Consider the following 13,243-nt stretch of genomic DNA (forward strand, 5'->3'; position numbering starts at 1 on the left):
CGCGCTGGGGAGAAGAAAGTGATACTCTCACGTAATAACGAGCTGCGGCTGTATACGCCCCCCCCCCCCGAGGACGCAGAGGGGTCCCTCCCACGCCTGGTGGCAGCCCTACGCTCCGCCCTGGGAGAAGACGGAGACAATCAACTTAGTCCGCCAATGACTATGCACGCAGCTGGCAAGGAAATTAACATGGTCCACCAATGACCATGCCCGCAACTGGCAAGGAAATCAACACAGTCCACCAACGACTATGCCCACAGCTGGTTAGGAAGTCAACCCAGTCCACCTATGGCTACGCCAACGCCAAGTGCTGGGGACAGACAACTGGAGGTACGGAGCCGCTCGTACATCAAGGGGGACCCCTGAGCATCGTGACTCAGGGGCCTAACTGCGCCCTTAGCCCCTTCCTCTTGGGCCGTCCTGGAATCCGGTCGGTTCAACATCGGTGGAGGTACGTGCTGGACGGGCCCTACCAACGCAGAGCCTAGTGCGCTCAACAAGCCACTTAAAATCTCTTAGGGAGAATGCTGGAGTCACTCGTACGTCAAGGGGGACTCCTGAGCATCATGACTCAGGAGCGTGAACTATGCCCGTAACCCCTTCCCTCTTGGGCCGCCCAGGCGGTACAACGGCGGCGGACGTACGCGCCGGGCGGGTCGTGCCGACGCACAGTGTTGTAGGAGCGTGGGGGTCGCAAATTGTCAGTTTCTTAGGAGCGACATTGGAATCACTCGTACGTCAAGGGGGACTCCTGAGCATTGCGACTTAGGGGCCTAACTGTGCTTGTAGCCCATTCCCCTTGGACCGTCCTGGTATGCGGTCGGTCCAATGGCGGCGGAGGTATGCACGGGGCAGCCCTGCCGACGCAGAGTACTGAAGGTGTTATGAAGTTCCAAATTCCTCATTGTGTTCCCCTCACGAGGGCTGCTCGCACGTCACGGGGGGCTCCTGAGCATCGCGACTCAGGAGCCTAACTGGACCCGTAGCCCCTCACCTCTTGGGCCGTCCTGGAATCTGGTCGGTTCAATGGCGGCTGAGGTATGCGAGGGCCGGGCCCTGCTGACGCAGAGTATCATAACAGACATGAAGGAAACGAGGCGAAGAAAACGTTCAAGCAGTCAGCAAGTTATTACAAGCCTTACCAAGTTCTTTAAAATGCAAATGAGTTTGACGCCTCCACGAGGCACGATGTGCATTGCAGGGAAACAACAGGGGGAAGAAATCCGGAGGAACCACCTCTGCCGATCACGGCATTTTCTGGGGGCTTGTCGTTGGCGTCAGTGGCGTCGTCTTCCCCGTCGTCGGCTTCAGCGACATCTAGAGATGGGGGAACTACGACGCGGGCGAACCTCTTCACCAACGCCTCCACGGGGCCCTTCACCGCCTCTGCAGCGCTGTCGCGGGCCTCAGTAGGGACTGACAGGATCACGGAGTCGAAGTCAAACCCCAACTCACAAAGATGAAGGTGACTGAAGGCGCGTGTCGCGGCCTTAGAGAAGAGGTCGCGACACTCACTGTCCAAGATCTTGTCCACCTGGATGACGACGTCCTCCAACGCCACGGCGAAGCTGCCCACTGGGGTGACGAGGGGCTCAACGAACTCGTCCCGACAGAGGGTGTGGAGCACCGTGCGAATCCTGAGCTCAACGTGAGGTAAGCCGACCAGCTCCGCGGCCTTCTTCTTGTCGGCCACGACGAGGCCTTCCCCCTTGGCATCGAGAAGGGTCTGCTTCGAGGCGATCTCCTTCTCTTGCTCGTCTAAGCGCGCCTCTTTGCGCCCACGCGAGTTTCCTCCCGGGACAACTCTTCTTCCAGGGCGGCGAGCCTGGTCTTGCGGGTGTCGAGTTCTTCCTCCCGCAGGCGAAGCTACTCGGATAGCTTGGCTTGTTCTTCTCGAAAGGCCTTCAGGTGAGCCTCCGCCTCTTCGCGCGTTTGGCAGCCGCCGCGGCTCCTTTCAGCGCTTCATCGCGCGCGGCGCAAGCGAATTTGGCTTCCTTCAATGCCTACTCACGCGCGACGCGAGCGGATTCAGCTTCCTCTAGCGTCTTCTCGCACGCAGCACGAGCGGCCTTGGCCTCCTTCTCGCCCGCCGCCATCACGACCGCGACCTTGCCCAGGGCATTGAAGGCCTCGTTATGGACGCTCTGGACATATACCGGAGTCCTCTGGATATCCCCTTGAGGAGCCTCTAGTGCTATCGCGGGCGGTGTCGTCAAGGAGGCAGCGTCACGAGGGACAGGGGGCTCCGAAGGTTGCTTGGAGATTGCGAGCATTGGTGCATCAGTGGACTGAGGGCCCTCAAGAGCCTGCCCCTCGGGGGCGCCGCCACGACCGCATCAGGACGCCTCGGGGGCTCGGGGGGCTTGGCGACCAATGCCTGGGAGGTCGCCTCACGAGCCTCCCCTTATTCATCGGCTGGCGGCGCCGCGTTGGGGAGGGTCGGCAGTGTGTCAGTAGTCGCCCTCGGCTTGACGCATGCCTTCTTCTTCTTCGCCCCGAGCGAGGCAACGTCCCTCGACATCAGGCAAAAAGGGAATCAGCCATGCACGGACGAGGATGCGCGGGGCGTGCCAAGATGAGTCACTTACTCTTCGACGTCGACCCATCTCCTCTTCCTCTCCGCCCCGACGACGACACGGGCGACAAGGCCCCCATGGAGGGTGGCGAGCCCGACACCCCAGACTTCCCGCCGGTGGAGGCAGGATGCGCCAAGGGCGATTCAGCCCCGTGCTTCCGGGGGGCGAGTACACACGCGGACTACGTGGCGCGCGGGGCTGACGCGGGTCCCCTGGAGATCCTGGTCAGGCGTGAGGAGATCACTGTAGAGACTTCGCCGGTGACATCATCAAGCTCACGCAGAAGGATAACCCGTGACGGGAGAGGCGTGCTTGCCAAGCAGTCATCGATGGTCTTCTTCGAGTCCTCCCCGCTAAAGGTGTCGTCCGATGACACCTCTATCGAACCAGAGCCCTCGGCCGGGAAGAGCCCCCGCTCATCGAGTAGAGGTAGCGCGGCGATCAGGTCGGCCCGGTCGTCAAGACGGTAGAACGGACCCAGAGCCTCGGGCAGGTCACCAGGGTCACCGCCGAGCAGGGTCGCCACGACCCTGTTCAGCTCCTCAATAGGAAGGTCCTGGGACCGGAGCCCGAGCTTGTCGTCACTGAACTGGTAGTCCAACAGGGGCCTGGAATGGGCCTGAAGGGGCACCAGGCGCTGGGGCAAGAATTCCTTCACTATCATTACACCAGTCAGCCTCTTGGCGCTGATATCGTAGGAGAAGCGCTCGAGGATGGGCGCGACCCGAGGGTCAGAGAGCTTCGTTGAGATCCACGCAGAAGTCTTCTCCGGCAGCGCCTTCGTCACCTCCAGCCGAGGGTTGGAGTCCTTGAGGCTCATGAGAACCCAACGGTGCCTGAAGTTTTCCACCTTCTTCCCGGCCTTCAGGAGAAAATTGCCGTCCTAGGCCGCTGTGAAGGAGAAGCATGCCGACAAATGGGCGCCGTCGTGTGATACATCTCCAACGTATCTATAAATTTTGATGGTTTCATGCTATTATCTTGTCAAACTTTGGATGTTTTGCATGCCTTTTATATATTTTCTGCGACTAACTTATTAACTCAGTGCCAAGTGTCAGTTCCTGTTTTTCCATGTTTTCGACCCCTTTCAGAGCAGGATTTTGAACGGAGTCCAAATGGAATGAAACTGCCAAAAATATTTTTTCCGGAACAAAAAAAGATCGGAGAGACGCAGAATCAGGGCAGGGGGCCACCAGGGACCCCACAAGCCCTCACGGCGCGTCCAGGGGGGGAGCCTGTGGGCCCCTGGCTTGTGGGCTCCCTGAGGATCCGTTGCCCTAGGTTTTGCGCCTATATATTCCCTAAAAATCCATAAAAAATCAGGAGATCAATGAAAGTACTTTTCCGCCGCCGCAAGCTTCTGCCGTCGCAAGATCCCATCTGGGGCACGTTCTGGTGCCCTGCCAGAGGGGGGATTGGGATACAGCGGGCTTCTTCATCAACACCATGACCTCTCCGATGATGCGTGAGTAGTTCACCATAGACCTACGCGTCCATATCTAGTAACTAGATGGCTTCTTCTCTCTCTTGGATCTTCAATAGAAAGTTCTCCATGATCTTCATGGAGATCTATCTGATGTAATCTTCTTTTGCGATATATGATCAAATTATCTATGAATCTTATTTTAGTTTCTTCTGATCTCTCTTATGCAGGATTTCATATCCTTGTAATTCTCTTCGAGTTGTGGGTTTTGTTTGGCCAACTAGATCTATGATTCTTGCAATGGGAGAAGTGCTTGGTTTTGGGTTCATACCGTGCGGTGACCTCACCTAGTGACATAAGGGGTAGCAAGGCACGCATCGTGTAGTTGCCATCAAGGGTAAAAAGATGGGGTTTTCATCATTGGTTTGAGATTATCCCTCTACATCATGTCATCTTGCTTAAGGCGTTACTAATAGTAGTAGATGCAGAAAGTATCGGTCTACTTGTCTCGGACGTGATGCCTATATGTATGATCATTGCCTTAGATATCGTCATGACTTTGCGCGGTTCTACCAATTGCTCGACAGTAATTTGTTCACTCACCGTGATATTTGCTATTTTGAGAGAAGCCTCTAGTGAATACTATGGCCCCCGGGTCTACTCCACACCGTATTTTTAGCCTTACTCTTTTTTACTTCGTTGCACTTTCCGCCTTCAGATCTCACTTTGCAATCAATCTTGAAGGGATTGACAACCCCTTTGAAGCGTTGGGTGCAAGCTCTTTTGTGTTTGCGTAGGTACTCTGGACTTGACGAGATTCTCCTACTGGATTGATACCTTGGTTCTCAAACTGAGGGAAATACTTACTGCTCCTGTGCTGCATCACCCTTTCCTCTTTAGGGGAAAAACCAACGCAAGCAAGTCTCCGTCAACGTGTCAATTTCTGGCACTGTTGTTTGAGAAGTAGCAGAAGGATTTCTGGCGCCGTTGCTGGGGAAGGACTTTTGTTGCCGTAGCAGAAGAATTTCTGGCGCCGTTGCCGGGGAGGATCAAGTCAAGAACTCATCCAAGAAAGTGTCCCAAACTCATCTCTTGCATTTACTTTTTTGCCTGTCGTTTTCCTCTCCCCCACTTCTGAAAAACAAAAATTTACAAAAATATTTGCCTTTTCATTTTCCTTTCCTTTGCTTGTGTGCTTTGTGCCTTCAATATGCTTGCATCTTCGCTTGTTGAAAATCTAGTGATATGGATCCTCATCCACTTGCTACTCACTTTAAGAGATCCAATTATGTTGATCCAATTGCTAGTGAGTTGAGTGCACTTGACTATCTTTATGGAGTTTTGCTTGAGATGCGTAAATCTGAAAATTGTGAGGAAGAAATTTATGAAGTGACTCACGAGGGCTCCTTGAATGAAAAGCATGATTGCAATGGTTTCACTATAAATTCTATTAGTGACAATCATGCTAAAAATATGCAATACCCTAAGCTTGGGGATGCTAGTTTTGCTATGTCCACTACTGGTTGCAATGATCATGATTGGGGTGATGATTTTTCTTATGACCTTGAAAATTTGTTTAAACCTCATGATGAATATGATATTTGCAATATTATTGAAAGTGGGTTTGGAGAAGTCATGACTTTAGTTGATGATAATCCCACTCTTTTTGAAGAACGTCAACTTTGCATGCATGTGGATCATAAAAATAATGTCCTATGTGATAGTTACATTGTTGAATTCGAATATGATCCCACATGTAATTATTATGAGAGAGGAAAATATGGTGGTAGAAACTTTCATATCACTAAATCACCTCTCGTTATGCTAAGATTGCTCTTGTCTCTTTCTTCTTCCTTGCATATGGCAGTTATTGCGTGTCTTGATAATTTGTTTTCCTATAAAATTCCTATGCATAGGAAGTATGTTAGAATTAGATGTGATTTTCACATAATTTATGATGCTCTCGTTGTGCTTCAATTCTTGTCTTTTGTCTGAGCATCATTGAATTATCAATGCCTAGCTAAGGGCGTTAAACAACAACGCTTGTTGGGAGGCAACCCAATGAATTTATCTTTTTATTTCTGTTTTGTTGCGTCCACACTTTCATAATTCTGTTGTGATTTTGTTTTTTGTGTTTCTTTTTTGTGTTTGAGCCAAGCAAAACCTTTATGACTAGTCTTGGCGATGGTTGTTTGATCCTGCTGGAAAACGACAGAAACTTTTCGCTCACGAGATGATTTTTCGTTTTTATTCAGAAAGAGCTTTTGAGCTGATTCTTTTTGCTCCTAGTTTATATGAATTTTGCCCAGGCAGTCGTAATGTTTCAGAATTTTTGAGGTACCAGAAGTATACGAAGTATACAGATTGCTACAAGCTGGTCTGTTTTTGACAAATTCTGTTTTTGTTGAGTTGGTTGCTTGTTTTGATGAAACTATGGTTAGTATCGGGGGGGGGGGGGGGGTACTAGCCATGGAAAAGTTAGAATACAGTAGCCCAACACCAATATATATAGAATTCAAGTTTTATACAGTACCAAAGGAGGTGGTTGTTTGTTTTCTTGCTAATGATATCACGAGTTTCTGTTTAAGTTTTGTGTTGTGAAGTTTTCAAGTTTTGGGTGATGTTCTCATGGACAAAGAGATAAGGTGTGGAAAGAGCTCAAGGTTGGGGATGCCCAAGGCATCCCAAGCCAAATTCAAGGACACAAAAAAGCCTAAGCTTGGGGATGCCCCGGGAAGGCATCCCCTCTTTCGTCTTCAATCCATCGGTAACATTACTTGGAGCTATATTCTTATTCACCACATGATATGTGTTTTGCTTGGAGCGTCTTGTATCGTAGGAGTCTTTTCTTTTTGTTGTGTCACAATCATCCTTTCTGCACACCTTTTTTAGAGAGAGAGACATGCACTCATCATGATTTTGCTAGAGTGCTCATAGTGCTTCACTTATATCTTTTGAGCTAGATACTTTTGCTCTGTGTGCTTCACTTATATATTTTAGAGCACGGCGGTGCGTGATTTGGTAGTTGGCTTATGCTATGAAAGTAGTCCCAAAGGTGATAGGTACCCAAAGAGGATACAAAAACCTCCATCTTCATGTGCATTGAGTAGAAAGAGAAGTCTTGATTCCTCTCAATTAGTTTTAAGACGTGGATTCGGTAACATTAAGAGCTATGTTAGTAGGGTGTTGTGAATCTAGAAATACTTGTGTTGAAGTTAGTGATTCCCGTAGCATGCACGTATGGTGAACCGCTATGTTAGGAAGTCAGATCATAATTGATCTATTTATTTTCATCCTTTGTGTTGAGGTCCGAATCGCGCGATGGTTAACACCTACCAACCCTTCCCCTAGGAGTATGCATTTAGCACTTTGTTCCGATTACTAATAAAAACTTTCGCAACAAGTATGTGAGTTCTTCATGACTAATGTGAGTCCATGGTATAGATGCACTTTCACCTTCCACCATTGCTAGCCTCTTTAGTGCTGCGCAATTCTCGCCGGTACACAAACCCACAATATGCCTTCCTCAAAACAGCCACCATACCTACCTACTATGGCATTTTCATAGCCATTCCGAGATATATTGCCATGCAACTCCCACCGCCGTCTCATGACTTGTGACGTCACTCTCATATTGCCATTGCATGATCGTAAGATAGCTAGCGAGATGTTTCAACGTCATACGCCAAGCTAAATCGTTGCACATCCCGGTACACTGCCGGAGGCATTTCCTATAGAGTCATCATCATTTTGAGCTTTGAGCTGCTAGTAAATAAAAGTGTGATGATCATCATTATTGGAGCATTGTCCCATGTGAGGAAATAAAAAAGAGAGGCCAAAGAGCCCAAAAATTAAAAAAGAGAAAAAAAAGAAGAGGCCTAAGAGCCCAAATGAAAAAAAGAAACGAGAGAAAAAGAGAGAAGGGACAATGCTATTATCTTTTCCACACTTGTGCTTCATAATAGCAGCATGTTCTTCATGATTGAGAGCTTCTTGCTTTGTCACTACCATATGCTAGTGGGAATCTTCATTATATAACTTTGCTTGTATATTCCAATGCCGGGCTTCCTAAAAATTGCCCTAGGTCTTCGTGAGCAAGCAAGTTGGATGCACACCCACTAGTTCTCCTTTTGAGCTTTCACATACTTATATCTCTAGTGCATCTCTTGTATGGCAATCCCTACTCATTCACATTGATATCTATTAATGGGCATCTACATAGACCTTTGATACGCCGACTCAATGTGACCATCTCCTCCTTTTTGTCTCACAACCACCACCACACTCTATTCCACCTATAGTGCTATATCCATGGCTCACGCTCATGTATTGCGTGATAGTTATGAAACGTTTGAGAAAGTAAGAGTGCGAAAACAATTACTTGGCCAATACCGGGGTTGTGCATGATTTACATACGTTGTGTGAGCATGATGGAGCATAGCCAGACTATATGATTTTGTAGGGATAACTTTCCTTGGCCTTGTTATTTTGAAAGTTCATGATTACCTTGCTAGTTTGCTTGAAGTATTATTGTTTTCATGTCAATAGCAAGCTATTGTTTTGAATCTTACGGATCTGAACATTCATGTCACGTGAAAGAAGTTGCAAAGGACAACTATGCTAGGTAGCATTCCACATCAAAAATTCATTCTTTATCACTTCCCTACTCGAGGACGAGTAGGAGTTAAGCTTGGGGATGTTTGATACGTCTCCAACGTATCTATAATTTTTGATGGTTTCATGCTATTATCTTGTCAAACTTTGGATGTTTTGCATGCCTTTTATATATTTTCTGGGACTAACTTATTAACTCAGTGCCAAGTGCCAGTTCCTATTTTTTCCATGTTTTTGACCCCTTTCAGAGGAGGATTTTGAACGGAGTCCAAACGGAATGAAACTGCCAAAAATATTTTTTTTGGAACAGAAAAAGATCGGAGAGCCGGAGAATCAGGGCAGGGGGCCACCAGGGACCCCAAAAGCCCTCACGGCATGGCCATAGGGGAGCCCGGGGGCCCCTGGCTTGTGGGCTCCGTGAGGCTCCGTTGCCCCTAGGTTTTGCGCCTATATATTCCATAAAAATCCATAAACAATCAGGAGATCATCAAAAGTACTTTTCCGCCACCGCAAGCTTCTGCCTCCGCAAGATCCCATCTGGGGCATGTTCTGGTGCCCTGCCGGAGGGGGGATTCAGATACGGAGGGCTTCTTCATCAACACCATGACCTCTCCGATGGTGCGTGAGTAGTTTACTATAGACCTACAGGTCCATAGTTAGTAACTAAATGGCTTCTTCTCTCTCTTGGATCTTCAATACAAAGTTCTCCATGATCTTCATGGAGATCTATCCGATGTAATCTTCTTGTGTAGTGTGTTTGTCGAGATTCGATGAATTGTAGATTTATGATCAGATTATCTATGAATCTTATTTGAGTTTCTTCTGATCTCTCTAATGCATGATTTCATATCCTTGTAATTCTCTTCGAGTTGTGGGTTTTGTTTGGCCAACTAGATCTATGATTCTTGCAATTGGAGAAGTGCTTGGTTTTGGCTTCATACCGTGCGGTGACCTCACCCAGTGACAGAAGGGGTAGCGAGGCACGCATCGTGTTATTGCCATCAAGGGTAAAAAGATGGGGTTTTCATCATTGGTTTGAGATTATCCCTCTACATCGTGTCATCTTGCTTAAGGAGTTACTGTGTTTGTCATGAACTCAATACACTAGATGCATGCTGGATAGCGGTCGATGTGTGGAGTAATAGTAGTAGATGCAGAAAGTATCGGTCTACTTGTCTCGGACGTGATGCCTATATGTATGATCATTGCCTTAGATATCGTCATGACTTTGCGCGGTTTTATCAATTGCTCGACAGTAATTTGTTCACTCACCGTGATAGTTCCTATTTTGAGAGAAGCCTCTAGTGAACACTATGGCCCCCGGGTCTACTCCACACCATATTTTGAGCCTTACTCTTTTTTACTTCGTTGCACTTTCCGCCTTCAGATCTCACTTTGCAATCAATCTTGAAGGGATTGACAACCCCTTTAAAGCATTGGGTGCAAGCTCTTTTGTGTTTGCGTAGGTACTCTGGACTTGACGAGATTTTCCTACTGGATTGATACCTTGGTTCTCAAACTGAGGGAAATACTTACTGCTCCTGTGCTGCATCACCCTTTCCTCTTCAAGGGAAAAACCAACGCAAGCAAGTCTCCGTCAACGTGTCAATTTCTGGCGCTGTTGTTTGAGAAGTAGCAGAAGGATTTCTGGCGCCGTTGCCGGGGAAGGACTTTTGTTGCTGTAGCATCATGCAGCCGCGGGCTAAAGAAATGGTGGAAGAGGAGTACTAAAGGTCGCACACCTATGAAGGCCTCGCAGTAGAAAGCAAAGACGGACAAGAGCAAGATTGAGTTGGGTTGGAGGTGAAGGGCCTAGATCCCATAGTGGTTCAGGATGGCGGTAAGAACGAGGAAAAAGGCGGCACCAGCCCGGTGAAGACGCTATGGAGGAAGAAGGGCTACACCGCCTTCGACACGGGCCGCTTTGCTGTGGCGTCGGGCCAGATCAGGATCCGCCCGTGCTCGCTGGACTTGGCCGCCGTCCACGAGAGCACGGGGATAAGATCCACATCCTTGGAGAGCACGCACTTCAGGAGCAAAGGAGCCGGGGCAGGACCTTGCGTCTCTAGATTCTGCTTGCCGGCGGGCGCCATCGTTGAACCAACAAGGGAGACACCGGTTGGAGTTTGAGATCGAGGAGGAAGAGCGAGTGCGGGAGAAAGGAAAGCAATAACGGGCCGACGCAACGAGTCAGGTTCCTAATAGCTCGGGTGGGGACAGAAGGCAACGGAGACCCGACAACAGCCGCGTGATGCGCACCGGCCTGGCCCACAGGAATTTAGGGCCCGTGACGCCTCAGGCCGCCCCCTAAGGCTTCGCCTAGAGGCCGCCACGAGCACGCCTTGGGCCCCCGGGCTACTATCGGCGTTTTGGGAATGGGGGTATCCAAACTTGCCTGCCTGTAGCCCAGGGCTGGCCCACTTCATCAAGCAAGCACAATCGGGCACGACACCACTCAAGGCAACGTCCTCGCGAGGGGCCAAGCCTCACAAGGAGGAACAACATCAAGACCCGCAGGGGGCCTCATCAGGATCCCTCCAGAGCGGCGGATATTCTGAGGCGAGACTCGGCCTGAGGAGTCAAGGATGACATGGTGGAAGGATAGGCGAGCAGCAGACAACACGCCGGAGTAGTTTCCCCTTTAGTGCAAAGGGGGCAAGGACGAACCGGGGTTCCCAAGGCATCTTCCAAAGGTTTCTTTTCTTGTGCAACAAGGCCATCGCCGCCTGCGAGCTGGACATACGTCATCCCTGGACGAGTCCCTGCAGCGCTGGTAGCCACTTTGGAGGCAAAGACTACCATTGGGCAGGGGAGCATGTCCCCGTGTTCCCCTTCAAAATTGGCCGTTGTGGGACCCCTTCCCGCTGAAACAATAAGACAAGAGGACCGGGGCTGCCACTATATATATAGAGAGTAGGTCACTTCATAGGGGGGGTTCATTCATTCGCTCACTGGCACCACACAAAGGCCACCCAGCCTCCGGAGGCCCTCGAACACCGTACTAGTTCATCCACCAACCTCCACGAGAGGCAATTCACCAAAGCAGGAGTAGGGTATTATGCTTCTCAGCGGTCCGAACCTGGGTAAACTGTCGTGTTCTGTGTCTTCCTCACCATCGAGTGAGTTCTCTGCCATCCATAGTGAGTAGCGAGTTAGGTGAGGCGAACCCGCGAGAGATCTTCGTACACGCCTGTGAGTTCAAATATTTAGGGTTTTGGGGAGCCCGAAATCCGACAACATGCACCAATCATGAGCTCTCAAAAAAATAATACTTCAAAACTTTAATGCTCGGCTTTCTCATGACGATCAATCAAGGCTTGATTCTTCTTCTACTGGATCCTTCACTAATAAAACTATTGAATTCAAATGGGATCTCCTAGAGAGAATTAAACGCAACTCTGAAGATTGGGAACTCAACAAAGGTAAAGATTTATTTATAAATCTTGAGTTCGATTGTGTTAAATCTTCTATGGAAACTAGTACTTTTCATAAGTTTAGTAATAAATGTGAGCTTGACTTTAAGATAGTAGCTTCTTTCTATGGATCATTGTCTGCTCATGTTGACCTCCCTAAGGAGAAGTGGTCTAAATTTCATCAACCTATTGAAGAACTATTAGAGGAACCTATTAAAGTTAAAGAGGAAACAATTGTTTATCATGTTGATCCAGTTATGCCTACTGCCTACATTGAGAAACCACCTTTTCTTGTTAGGATTAAGGAACATGCTAAAGCTTCAACCGTGGTTAACAAGATCAATATTAGGACACCCAAACCTTTTGAACAAATAAATTTAGAACCTAATATTGCTAGTGTCAAAGATCTCCTTGTTGATAATATTGATGGACACGTTATTTACTTCTATGATGAAGCTGCTAGAATTGCAAAACCTGTTAGGAAAAAAAAGATGAGTTATATAAAATAAACTAGTTGTTGGCTTGCGTGTTGTTTCTATTAAGATTGCATGGCTTGTGTGATATGGGTGCTTGGGTTATAGCTCTACCTTTCACTTTATATCAAGAAATTATGAAAGACATAGAACCCTCTGAGATTGAAGACATTGTTGTCACTAATAAACTTGCAAATAGAGATACTATTTCATCATTTAGGATTGTTAGAGATGTTGAAGTCTCGTGTGAAAAAATTTAGTACCCCATTGATTTCTTAGTATTTGGTTCATAACAAGACAATTTTTGTCCCTTATATTTGGTACACCTTTCTTCAATTCCGTTAATGTTGCAATTAAGTGTGTTACATAGAAGGTTAAACTAAGCTTCGGTGATGTGTCTCATGAATTTAAATTCTCTAAGTTCGGTAGGCAACCACATGAGAAGTAATTGTCTAGTAAGTATGAAATTGTTGGTCTTGCATCTATTGCCATGTGTGCTACTAATCCATTAGAACAATATTTGCTAGACCATGAAAACAATATGCATATTAATGAGAGAAATGAAACAGATGAGATATTCTTTAAGTAAGCACCTATCCTTAAAGAAAATTTGGTGTTTAAATATTAGGAGATCCTCCCCCACCTAAGGGAGATCCGGTGTTTGAATTAATGAAATTAAGTGATACCTTGAAATATGTTTATCTTGATTAAAAGAAGATATACCCTAATATTATTAGTGCTAAC

Source organism: Hordeum vulgare, chromosome 2H (genome assembly GCF_904849725.1).
Source record: "Hordeum vulgare subsp. vulgare chromosome 2H, MorexV3_pseudomolecules_assembly, whole genome shotgun sequence".
NCBI lineage: Eukaryota > Viridiplantae > Streptophyta > Magnoliopsida > Poales > Poaceae > Hordeum > Hordeum vulgare.